This window comes from Stegodyphus dumicola, chromosome 4 (assembly GCF_044657685.1).
Source record: "Stegodyphus dumicola isolate Sdum_Otavi_A_Nest chromosome 4, ASM4465768v1".
Taxonomy (NCBI): Eukaryota; Metazoa; Arthropoda; class Arachnida; order Araneae; family Eresidae; genus Stegodyphus; species Stegodyphus dumicola.
The window spans coordinates 54,671,890-54,685,923 of NC_140771.1; the positions used below are offsets into that span (position 1 = coordinate 54,671,890).

The 14,034-nt window shown below is 30.6% G+C and overlaps 1 long non-coding RNA gene across 1 annotated transcript; it reads left to right on the forward strand.

Moving 5' to 3' along the window:
• The first annotated feature begins 9,869 nt into the window (after positions 1-9,869).
• Positions 9,870-13,787, forward strand: LOC146997551 (uncharacterized). The gene is made up of 2 exons (XR_015040665.1): positions 9,870-12,361; positions 13,629-13,787. It is a non-coding gene; the product is annotated as an uncharacterized LOC146997551 (long non-coding RNA).
• Positions 13,788-14,034: the final 247 nt, after the last annotated feature.

A 14,034-nucleotide genomic window follows, 5' to 3' on the forward strand; every position in this document is an offset into this window, starting at 1 on the left:
AACAATCGCGCTGATAGATGTCTGGGGATCCTCCCCCAAATTAGATAGAACTGTACAAGATACGGAAATTATAGGCAAATACAGACAAGGTTATCTGATGCTAGGTTATCGTTCAAATTAAAACTAAAGTTAAAACAAGTGCATATCGGCTTCAACGCAAAAAGGGACTCGGTACCTTTTGAATGATTTTTTTTTAAATTTAAGCATTTTCATAATTCTGAATCATCCATTTAATAATTATGAATATTATTAAATGGTTTTGTAAGACAAAATAATTTTAAGCTGAAAAAAAGTTTTTGCTAGCATTTTCTTTTTAATTTAAATTTTTGAAGAAAAATTTTACAATTAAAATGTCTTTCTTCTCCTACAATTTTCAATGTCTCCCCTCCCAGTTTTTTTATTGTATTTATTAGAGTGTTCGTAATAACTTCAAGGAATGATTTTGCAATTAATGAATTAGTTTCTGAGAAAAAAAAATACACTTTTATCTAAAATCTTTAAAACAAATATGATCTCAGTCACATTTTCATTTAAATAATTTTTTCCGAAAGTATTTTGCAAAATCCATCCTTGTTTCTATATAATTTTATATAGAAACTATATAATTTTATATAGAAGTATATAATTTTATATAGAAGTATATAATTTTATATAGAAGTACTTGTTTCTATATAATTTTATATAGAAGTACTTGTTTCTATATAATTTTATATAGAAGTATATAATTTTATATAAGCAGTAAAAATAATAAAAACTTTAATCCATACGTGTATATGTTTTAGGAGTAAAAGGATTTATTGCATTTGCAGTTTAAAGAATTCAAACTGTCTAAATAGACATTTAATCATTTCAAATCTTTAAAATTTTATTACTGAATTTCAATATACACATATGTATATAAATCAAACCTAGTGCTATTTATTCAATTGGTAAATATAAACATAAATTACAATCCTTTTTTTAAAACCTTATGTGGCCAGAAAAATTGCAAAAACTAATAAAACGCAAGCAGAATTTTTCTTTACCTGTTTTTGTTTTGTAAAACATGTTCAAAACAATTTTAATACATTAATTATTTATAATATTGCTGCTTGCGTACGGGTTTGTAATAGATTGATAATAGTTCGTAAATGATTGTCATTGCACTCAAATCCGATGATAGCTTAATTAAGTTTATTTTATCAACATAAACACTTCAAAGTTCTGGAATTTTCCACAGAAATACTCGTACAAGTGTTTAGCATATCACTAAGTATAATCAGTAGTTATGCTTCAATCTAAAGAACGTTAAACACAACGGAATGCAAAACGCATCTTAAGAGAAAGTTAACTCAGAAATATCTCCAATCTCACGCTGAACTAACAACTGGTAACAATAACAACTTATATAGCGTAAATAATGTCATAAAAATAGTGTGGTATAATGAGATTATTACTTTGAAACCGATGTTTCGAATTGATGCCCAAGAAGAACTAATATTTTCCATTCTACTTCATTGCATATCTTTCAAAAAAGTACAAAATCATCCAATTAATTTCCTTTATCATTTTTTTTAAATGCGAAAAGTTTGTTTTATAAACTTTGAAAATGTCGGAAGTTTGTAACCGATATATTTTTAGATATGATATTTTAAAATTAATGGGCATCAAAAAGTCTAAAAATATGAACGATTTTCAAAAATTCTCCCAAAATATTTTTAAAAAAAATTACGCTAAAATTTCATTTAATTTCTTTTTTCTTTCACAGTGTGTTATGGTGCAAACTATAATATTCTGAGATTCTCAGTTTATCTGTTAATATTTGCAAAAAGTCGTTTTAACTTTAAATTTGAAAAAAAAAATTAATCCTCTAAAAATCAAAAGCGTGACACCACATCCACAAGCAGTGTATGTACAAAGTTTGAGTTCTATATCTTATCGGGAAGCAGTTTAAAAATCCATTACCATCTTTTAACCATAGCGACAAGCGCCAAGAGTGAACTAAATAACAGCTTATAAAATAATAATAATAATTAAAAAGCATATATTTTTCAGGAACCATTACGAAAGTTCAGGTACCAGTTGCGAAAGTACAGATTACAAAATTAACAACAGTAAACCACGTTAAAAATGTGTAAACTGTATTAGAAATCTGCCAAATCGGAGACGTGATTGTTCATAGAGGCTTTAGGTGTAAAGGGGAAGGAAGACGGTGGTCTTCTGAACGGGTCCTAAAGACGAAACTCTTTCATGTCTCCTTTTTCTCCCCTTGCTAACGGCAGCTGTGCGAAGGAGCGTTGCATGTGAACGGGGCTTAATAGTTCGGTTCGGGGTTCAATTCCCGGCTAACGGCTAGCTGCACGGGCGTTTTCATTGTTATTCCCGTGTGTAACTTGCATATGAGTCAGTTCCCTTTAAACAATCCTCCACGAAGGCCTCCCTCCCCGTAGGCAATAGCCCTAGTGTGCTTTGCTGTAACCAAATAAACCGAAACCCCCAAAAAAGGGGGGGAATTGGTGGTGGAAGGCAGCTACGAAACGTCGTTTCAGAAGAATGGGCTACATAACCAAATTTCTATCTATACTCTGGTAAACATTACATTATTTGCTCATCAAAAGCCTAAATTTAGCTAATGCTCGGCTTAGTTCTTAAATTGCAATTTTAGCCACAGCCCCCAAACAAGGCGATGTCTGGTATTTTATTTCATTACTTAGTTATTCATCATTAATTTAAGAATTAATTAAATTTTCATTTGTCTTTAAATTTTTATTGAATTATAATAATAATCATTTAATATTCTAGTTGCTAATTATTTTATTATTGTAATAGCTATTTTATTTATTTTTATTTATTTATTTATTTATTCATCTTTCCTGATGGCCTTCCAAAGAGCTCCAGCACTTCTAATTTTAAAAATTAAGTCCTGACTACAACCAATGATTGCGAAAATAAAAGTCAAGTAACTTATTTAGTGATAATTAAATAAAATAAAAGCCAAAGTTTTTATTTTCGCCTTACTTGGCTTTTATTATATATATATATGTGTGTGTGTGTGTGTGTGTACTTTACATTTAATTATAAGGACATACACTTTACATTTAATTATAATTTATTTGATATATATATACATATTTACGTTTGGTAGTATTACCGATTGCAATAAAAAGGGAGGTGCACATCTAGATGTTATAACGGACCCATATACAAAATTTCAACGTTCTATAACTAACCGTTTTTTAGTTATGCAAAATGCATACATACGTACTTACACATCACGAAATCACGAATCCCTTTCAAGTATCAACTTAGAGTCATAATCATTAGTCATAAGTATCAGCTTAGAGTAAATGGGATTACATTTAACAATAAGTTTTTTTGAAAAAAAAAAAAAAAGAGAGAGAGAGTCCTTCATTGTGTTCGTACGTACAGGCGTCAGCCCAAAAAATAATTCACATGGATTCCGTAATCGTCAAAAACGGATATTTCCGTTAAAATATGATACCCAAAAGTTTTCTCGATTACAATAATTACTACCATTTTCTTTGATACAAGGAAGTAAAGAACCTATATTAACCTATATATTCTTATATAAACAATACCTAAGTGCAGTATATAAATATTTCAAATCAATAAAATCTGACTATGGCACGCTCAAGGAAAAAAAAAAAAAAAAGAACAATCATCTAAATTTTCAAATTACAAACATAAATAGCAATAATAAAAAGCAAATACAAAATAACGCTTCACGCTATCAAAATTGCTCATTTTCTTAAATATCAACAACTAAATAGTATTTCAACTAAAACACATAATGTAAACAAGAGTTTGCCCGATGCCCAAAAAAATTCAAAATTATCTATGAAAAATATGAGCGCATTGTGACACAACCGTATCATTCATATTCGAACTGCATTATTCGTATTCGCATAGAAACCGCATCATTCGTATTCGTATAGCAACCGCATCATTCGTACTCGAACAAACCGCATCGTACGACAGATGCGAGTAACGAAATGAATTTGTGAGTACCGAATCGGTACTTCGAGTCAACCGATGTACCCGTTACTCAGTAACGAATACATGCGGTTTGCTCCAGCTCTATCCAACATGGCTGCGCCATGAGGTTTACTTGTTCTATGGATATTTTTTGTTGCATGAAAGGTAAGTTCAGTTGCAATACTTGTATGTTTACTTTTTGCTTTCCGAATTTATGTTATTTTGACAGTTAAATGTGTTAGCTATCACAGCTTTATGAATTGTTACCGTTCTGTCGTGAATTACGTGTATATCTCAATGGATCCCGTTTTACCTTCGATATCAGAAGAATTATGATGGAAAATGAGTATACAATCAATTATCCAATGAAAGACATCTCGTCACAAGACAAACAGTTTAATATTACAATTCTATTTACAAGTCTAATTAAGTGTTAGTTTTAGCTTTGACACCTCAAAGCAATACTCAGAACATAAATGGCATAAAATATTACTCATCAGTTTTTAAATACTCATAAAAAACATCTCAAAAAGTCATTATTCTCATTACTTAAAACGAAAGTAAACAATAGAACAAACTCGAAAACGTAGATGTAAAAACTCAACTGTTGCCAATCGCGATTTACTAAATTACATCAAAATAAAGATAATAATCAGGTAGAGGTTCAACTTCACATCCTCCCACCTAAGTTAATATTTTTACCTCAAAATTTTAACTTACAAAAGAAAATTGTGAATATTTTATAAGTTACAAAAAGAAAATTATAAGTAGTTCATAAGTCCAGTCTCTTAAGTACTTTGATTGTACGACCTGCTCTAGTCTTTTGAATCTGAGGTTCAGTCCACACACGTTATCAAAGGAAGAATTGGCACAGGTTTCACCTCCCACCTTCGCGGTTGAAAATTTCTCAATAATGGGATCACCGTTGGAAACTTCAAGTGGATACAATCTTTGAATTGGTCTTAGCAAGTGTCCGTTAGCTGTTTTAAGTTGACAAGTCTTGTAATTCCATCTTTTCCTGGAAGAATCTGAATTATTTTACCTAATGGCCAATTGATTCGCTTGGTGATACCTAATGGCCAATTGATTTTCCTATCAATACAATATCACCAATATTCACTTTCACAGATTTTTTGTTTCCTGCTTTTTGAATAAGTGCTTCTAAATATTCAGACCTAAACCTGTTTCTCAAATCCTTTTGCAAGTTTTCTCTACATTTGACTCGCTTATTAAGACTTTTATGCCCAATGTCATCAAGATCTGGAACACCACTTATTTGATTATCTTGCAGAAATAGAGATGGACTTAAAGGCATTAAAGTAGCATCACTTTCAGTTACATATGTCAATGGACGAGAATTAATTATTGCTTCACAGTCACAGAGAGTCGTGTTCATTTCTTCAGAAGTTAGCGAAGCTCTTCCTAATACTCGTCTCAGCAATTTCTTAAGAATTCCTATCAATCTCTCCCACCAGCCTCCCCACCAGGAGGCAGTTGGTGGGTTGAACTTCCACTGAATTGGTGGTATAGATGTGTCTTCAGTGATTTGCTTCCAGTTTTAGTCTTGAAGTACAGTTGAAGCACCAACAAAATTGGTTCCGTTGTCACAGTATATGATTCTGCTCCGTCCTCTACGAGCTATAAATCTTCTAAGAACTAGTAGAAAACTCTCAGTAGACATCAATTCAACCAACTCTAAATGGACTGCCCTATAAATGGCGCAGGTGAATAAACAAATCCAAGATTTCTTGTTGCTTTTCAGGATTACTGGTCCCGCAAGATCAACTCCACAGATTTCAAATACAGCTGCTTCTCGTAATCTATCTTCTGGAGGAGCCCCAGTACGAGTTTCTAGGTTCTTTGCAGAAAATCTTCTACACACGGTGCATTGATTGATGATAGATCTCACAGTTTTACGAGCATTCAGAATACAAAATCTCTCTCGTAGAATATTTATTAAAATTTGAGTACCAGCATGTGCATTTTTCTCATGATAGTATCGCACTAGTCTCTTGACAACCTCATGATTGGATGGAAGAATAGCTGGCGTTTTAAAGTCTTCTGTATCCTCACGAAAGGTAAGTTTAGTTTTTAGTCTGAGGATTTCACTTTGATCCTTGAATACTCCTAAAGTTCTTAATTTCTCATCTTTTTCATTCACAAAACAATCTTCTTGAACCATTTTCATCAATAACTTCTCAGCCTCAAAAATTTCATCAGAATCATGGTTTCCATGCTTTCTCACTGTTTTTTCAGTTCGACAATTGGAGATGAATCTTAGGATCCAGGCAATTAGATTAACTATCCTTTTGTATTGGGAAAAATATCTGTAATACCAGTCTCTCTTGGTAACCAAGCATGCAGAAACTAAATATTTTGTTACAGAAGAAACTATGCTCTTTTTCTTTTCTCTAACAATCTCAGTCTCATCTAAATTTAAAAAGTCTCATCTAAAATTTAAAATGATAAAGTCATCTTTAGGCCATTCTTCTTCAGGCAAGTAAAGCCAACTTGGACCTAACCACCACTGAGATTTCAATAAGGAGATAGCTGAACAACCTCTACTCGGAAGATCAGCTGGATTCATGCAACCAGGAATATGTCTCCAAGAATCTTTATTTGTTAGTCTTCTTATTTACTTCACCCTATTCTGAACAAATACACTCCAGGCTCTCGTTATCCATGCTAAAACAGTAGAAGAATCAGTCCAGAAGTAAACTTCTTCCCTCTGTATCTCAGACAAAATTGAGGACGAAAGGCGAGACGCTATAGTAGCTGCAAGTAATTCCAATCTCGCGATAGTAGTTTCTTCTTTTCCAGTTGGTGTAACTCTACTCCTGGCTTGTATCAGTTGTACTTTAGTAGAATCAAAAGTTTTTATACGAATGAAAGCAGCCACGGCATAAGCATGCTTACTGGCATCACAGAAAATATGTACTGAAGTATTTTCACTCGTACTCTTTGAACCAAAGTATCTTGGAAAATGGATCTTTTCCAGATAGTCAATATCTTTCAACCATTTTAAAAATGTAGTTCTTGTACAGGTATCAACTTCTTCATCCCATGTTATCTTCTGCTTCCAAGTTTCTTGAAGTGATAACTTAGGGATAAGGATAACAGGACAACATATACCAAGAGGATCAAACAATCTATGAACTGTAGATAAGATTAAGCGCTTAGTCACTTTTTCAAAACATAACTCTTTTATACTACCAGTATTTATTCTTAGAGTGTCAGATTTTTTATTCCATATTAAACTGAGCACATTTGTATCAGCAGGAGCATCAGCATTAATATTGAACTCCCACCCTCTAAGCTCAAATTTTCTCTCAGCCATTACCTCAGTTGATACACTAATAAAATTATTGAGTTCTTCTTCATTTTTAACACAACTGACACAATTGTCAACATAAAAACTATGCATAAGTTTTTGAATGACACATTTCGTATATAAGGATTCACCGGTTTCTATTTTCTCTAAAACAGTTTGTAGGTGAAGCTGAATAGTAGAGTTTAGAAGAAAAGGGCTACTTGCTACACCAAAAACTACACGGCAGTGTCTGTACACTTTCAGTTGACCATCACTATCAAGCCATAAGAACCGCAAAAAGTCTCTATCAGTAGGTGAAACACTTATTTGAAGAAAGGCTCTTCGTATATCAGCAATAACACCAATCTTTTCTTTTCGAAAGCGTGTTAAAATACTCGGAAGCTGTTCTATTAGATTTGGGCCTTTTTCTAAGCAGTCATTAAGACTAGGAAATCCCTTTACTTTGGCCGAAGCATCAAATACCGGTCGGAGTTTTGTAGTGCTATTCTTTTTGCTAACTTCTCGATGAGGAAGGTAAAGAACTTGCCCTTGATAATTTTTATCAGCCTCTTCAATTACTCCCTCTTCTAGCCATTCCTTGAAAACATCTCCATAAGCTTCATAATTGGACTCGATTTTAAGACGTTTAACAGTTTTGTTCAGTCTTCTCTCGGGTAAGTCAAAATAGTCTGTTAGTGGTGGATGATATTCCAACCAGGGCAAATCAACCTCGAAACGAGCATCGACTATACGAACTGTATTTAGAAATGTAACCGAGCAGTTTTCTTTTTAACTTCAGGTGATTCTTCGTTTTTTGACATAGTTATTTGGTGCATCTTTCTACACAGAAGAATATGGTGTTTTTTACCACAACACAAGCAACCAACTTTCAAGTTACACTCCTTGACTGAATGTCCAGATTTCAAACATAAAAAACACTTGTGAGATTGTTGAACCAGTGACTCCCTCTGCCTTAAAGGTATTTTTCTTACTTTTAGACAGTCTCCAGAAAAATGTGAATTAGAACAGAATATACACTGTTGTGATACTTGAGATGAAATTAGAAGGTCTGTTGCATTAGGTACATTTGAAAACTTTCTACTCTTACATTCGTTCTCTATTACCTTTTTCTCATAGGAAAGATTATGTTTTACTTCTGCTTTTGGTTTCGATGTGTTGAAACTTTGAGAGGCTAAAAAAAATGCGTTCTTCAGCTTCGACTTCGGCTTGTAAAAATTCTAAAATGCATTCTAAATCACTTTTCTGAATTATAGTTTTACTTTCGTCTGAATCATCTAAATTCACTTCTTGAATTCTACGATGAGCAGATCTATAGCACTGCCAAGCAACAAGAGTTTCTTCGGGTAATGATGATTCAACTAATGGAAAAAGCATTGCAGCATATTTTTCCCTAGTAACACCTAATAATTTAAGTGATCGCAGTTTACTCTCAAATTGGTCGAACAATTTTCTTAATGAATTTTTAGAAGTGTTCTGTTTTTGAAGAACTAATACTAATAAGTCTCTGACATATACCTGAATCAATAGTTCCTCTCTGCCGAAACGCATTTTCAGTTGTTTTAAAGCTTTTTCGTAACTATTACCCCCTGGGGAATAGCTCTTAATTAATTCTTCAGCAGGACTGCCTTTTTCCATTGCTTGAGATAAATACGAAAATTTATCGTGAAAATCGATATTAATGTCCTCATCAATTTTTTGAAACTGACCCCAAAAGTATAGCCAATTTCTTACACTACCGTCAAAAGTAGGTAATTTTATTTTTGGGTAACGTAATAAAGTGTTCGGCTGCGAAACAATGTTCAAATTTTCATTTTTAGAAGATAATTGTTCACTCACTAGTGTTTCTAGCTTCTGTTTTAAAGATCTCAATCGATCAATATACATTTCTGACTCATCTACCGCTTTCTCTATTTCGGTATCGGAAGTATTTTCAGAATACAACAAATGTTTATATTTCTCTTCACATGCTATCATTAATAAAGCTTTCTCTTCAATTAGCTTTAATTTATTAATTTTATCAGCACGATTTAATTTGATTTCTTCCTCATCAAAAGTATTACATGCTCGAGTAAACAACCTTCTAAGTTGCTTTCTATCTTTCAAAACAATATCCATAATGCACAAAGAATAAAAGAAAATATAAAATATTTTTTCACTCACTCTTAAAAATGCAGCCGTAGTCCTGTGGCGGACGCCAGATATCCCGTTTTACCTTCGATATCAGAAGAATTATGATGGAAAATGAGTATACAATCAATTATCCAATGAAAGACATCTCGTCACAAGACAAACAGTTTAATATTACAATTCTATTTACAAGTCTAATTAAGTGTTAGTTTTAGCTTTGACACCTCAAAGCAATACTCAGAACATAAATGGCATAAAATATTACTCATCAGTTTTTAAATACTCATAAAAAAACATCTCAAAAAGTCATTATTCTCATTACTTAAAACGAAAGTAAACAATAGAACAAACTCGAAAACGTAGATGTAAAAACTCAACTGTTGCCAATCGCGATTTACTAAATTACATCAAAATAAAGATAATAATCAGGTAGAGGTATGATTTGTCCTGCTATCCAAATGTTTATGACTGAATTTTTTTTAGTTCAGTTTATGCATTCAGTTTCAAAATATTATGTGTGATCAGATTATTATTTGATTGCAACAATAAATTTATATTAAATAGTTTGAACGATTGTATAAAAATAAGAGTTTGCATTGTTTTGTTCAAAATATGTATGGTTGAAACATTATCTTAATTTAGTTTGTAATTCAGTTTTAATACATGGAGAATTGGAAGTTTTAAGATTTTTTGGGGGGTACTGTTCTGTTATTGGGACCAGATTCGGAAATATATGAACCTGGGTTTGTAAGTATGTGCATAGATGTGTATATGTATACACACACACATACATTTACAAATATACAAGCATACATAAATACATTTCTAAACCCGGTCCTAATAACAGAACAGTACCTTTTTTTAATCTTTTTTGAATATTTTATAAAGGGATTGAGCATTTTTCAAACTGCATATCATTTTAAGATTCGATTTGCAGGAAGACAAAATATGGTCATTCAAATGCTTATGATTGCTTTTAACATTTTCTCATAAATATTGTTTGCATTTTTATTGTATTTTATATACTTTAGTTATGTAAAGTGAACGTGAGAATATTAGGAAAGCTGAAGAATATGAATAGCTACCATAATACATGTATTTTTTTCATCCAGCCCATTGTTTTAGAAACCAATGCACCATTATTATATGCTGGCTTATTTTATATTTATATGCAGTTTAATTTTATGTCCATGTTACTGTAGTATTGTCATTATAATAAAAGTATTGATAATTTTTGTTGAATATTGCAAGTTGTCTAACATTCAGAATTATATCTACCAAATTTTACTGATAGGTTTGTTTGAGTTGACATAATCTGTCTGTTAAATAAAATAAACTAGTGTTTAAATTATATGCATTTTTCTTAATGTTTTATTGAAGGTGAGATGGAAATATAAATGCTATCCAGAAAAGGGAATTCTTTTTGCCTGAAATAACAAACTGTACTAAATTATTAATGTTTATATTATTTTACAAATTCCAATAATAAAGTTTCTCCTCCATCTCTTCTTTTATTTTGAAATAATTTATAATAAAATAATATATGCATAAGTGTAATTAATGTAAAGTGTCATTCAATAATATAATATATTTTTACTGATATTTTTATCTTTTTTATCTGGGTTTTCTTTCGGTGTTAGAAAGAGGAAGAGAAAAAGACTAATGTTTTAATTAAGAAAATAATTAAAATATTACAATCTTTAAATAACACAATTACAGTAATGTTTATTGAAGCAATCAGTAGTGAGTGATCGCCAGTGATTGAATATTGTTAATATGCATTGTTCATAAGGAAATTTGATCTTTGTGTTATAGTTTTTAACACAAGCTGAAATTTGAATTATTTCCTGAATCATTAATCAGGCCAATATTCTGCTACATAACATACAAATTTTCATGCAAAATTATTTCTTTGAGTATATTATAAAGCTCATTTAATTTTTTGTACAAATTTTACACAAATGTAGCATGTATCAGTTAAAGATTTATCAAAGGGCTTATCTTGTTACTTGTGGTAACAAAGAAGTGTGAAAGATATTGTCACATTAGCGAACATGACAATCATTGATGCTTAGTTTAGTAATTTAATAATATACTGAGAAATGCTGGGAACTTTCAGAAATGGACATTTTGGAAATGATGGGCTTCATAAGAAATTTATATGGTTTTATTATTTATTTTTTGGTTAAGAATGGATTTTGGATGTTCATATGAAAGAATTCTGTTTAATTATATGTGAAAGAATTGTTATAAGTTAGTCATTTAAAAAAATGATTTAATAGTATGCAATTATCTTTTTATTATACATATATTACTATATATTTCTAATGCACTATGTAAATGTCAGTGCTAAACAATTGAGATACTATTGTCAGGGCAATCTTTTCTTATACATGAAAAATTCTGATACTTTCTGATCATCTGCCCTCACAGCTTCAACTTATGCTAAAACTGCAAGAGTATGTACACGATAATAGCAAACTATGAATATGCATACCACACACATGTATTTACATGCTTTATATTTAATCTTTATTTCTGAAAAGTATTCCGTTGGATGAAAAATATGTGAATATTGACACAATATATATATTTTTGTGTGTGTGCATCCTAAAATTTCTTGTTTCTTATAAAGTGCTTATTTGAATTACTACTTATGAATAGAGCAGTAGATATGAACCAGAAACTAACCAAACATTTTGCCAATTTTCACAGCTTTGCAGATAGTCAGAAAGCACCAAAATTTGTAATAATGTTAAGTTTAAATGATGTTCTATACTTTTGTGATAATTTTTCTATTCTATTAATTCTATTATTGTGTTATCAAACTTTCTGTAGGGATTTCAACTGGTTAAGCTGTTATTACCATGCAGAGAAGAATTCGGTTTTCAAGCTTGAAAAAATCGCAGCTGAAGGTTTTTGTGGAAGGTCAGTCACACTGGTTTTAGTTAATTATAATTTAATTTTGGGTGAAGAAGTCTCAAATTTATTTATCATAAGTGTCTAAAAGTCTTCTAAATTAAATTCTGCATGTTTTGAAATTTTTCATGACATTCATTCTTTGATTATTATTATTATTATTATTATTTTAATTTACTAACTTATGTCCATGCACATAGTTTTGCATTTAATGCCATATCTTAAATATTGTAAAATGTTAACTGTATACATTTCACTTAAAAATGTGGTTGTGACAGTAAATTTTCTGTTACATTTAATCATATCTATAAACACTGGTATAGATCATTTTTCAATAATCTATATATTATTTTGTGTATTTCTTTTACAATCAAGATCTGGCATATGACTTGCTTTTCAAATTGATAACATGGTGTAATAATGAAATCTGATGGTTAAAGTTTACAATGGAACGGGCCAAATTTAATAAATTATTCTTTGATAGAAATTTATTCATGTGTTCAGTCTGTCTCATCTCTTAAAATTGCTAAAGTAAATTTTATGAACTTGCATTTAGGAATTTTGACTGTATCAGTGTAATTTTGTTTCAGTTATTATAACTTAGAAGGGGAAAAATTCATACATAGCTCTGTATTTAAAATTAGTTAATTAAATTCCCTAATAAAGAGGGATGTTTTGTTGTTTTTAAAGTCGATAAAGTTTCAGATATCATGAACAACCAATACCACTTTGCGATTTTTTTCAGACAAAAACCAAGGTGTACCATACAGTAAAGATTAGCCACATCTTCATTTACTACTGTTACAACATAAAATATACTTCTTTCGTAGATTTCTGCAGTTAAATTCAAAAGTTTAAAATGAATAAAATCTAATCTGTGCTGAAAATGAAATCTGATCTTGATTCTTATCATGATCAGATTTTATTTTCTGCACATGGTTAACAATCACTTATGTATTGTCAGATAAATATTACCAGATGCAGTTAATTATATTGATTCGGTATCCAGGTTACCTACCAGTGGCTGATTGATAAAACTGCTCATATGTTCAGCTGGTGGTTTGAGTTTAGTTTCTGACATAAAAAATTTTAAAAGGCATCCCTCATATTTATTTTACTATAATCGAATAATCAGATAATTGCTACTCTGTTTATAGGTACTAAATGTTAAAATATTTTGAATGCTTCCTTTAATTTGCATTCTAATAGTCATTTGTTTAAATTTAATTATGAATTATATTCATATATAATAATTGTGAGTGTTTTTTTATTTTAGGTGCTGTGAAAGGGAAAGCAGAGATCTAATTTATCAAGAGTTCTTATATTACATAAGAATACATATTTCTTTTTTTTACATGGATGTAAGATTATTTTTCAGGAATTAAAAGAAAATGTCATAAATTGGATTAATAAAAACTATTTTGAATTTTGAAAAGTGCTTTTTCTCTGTTAATCATAATATAGTGCCATAAATTTCTGAAAGTGTTTATTTTTCATCCAAATAAATAGGTTTACAAAATTTGTCATATTAATAGTTATTGCAGGATTTAGCATTATTATATTTATTATAACAGATTTAGCTGAACTACTTTTTTAGTCTCTCTGCAGATGAAGTCACAAAGGTAAATGGTTAGATAATTTTCTGTATTCCCTATTAAGTAATTTTATCTGGTAAATTACCA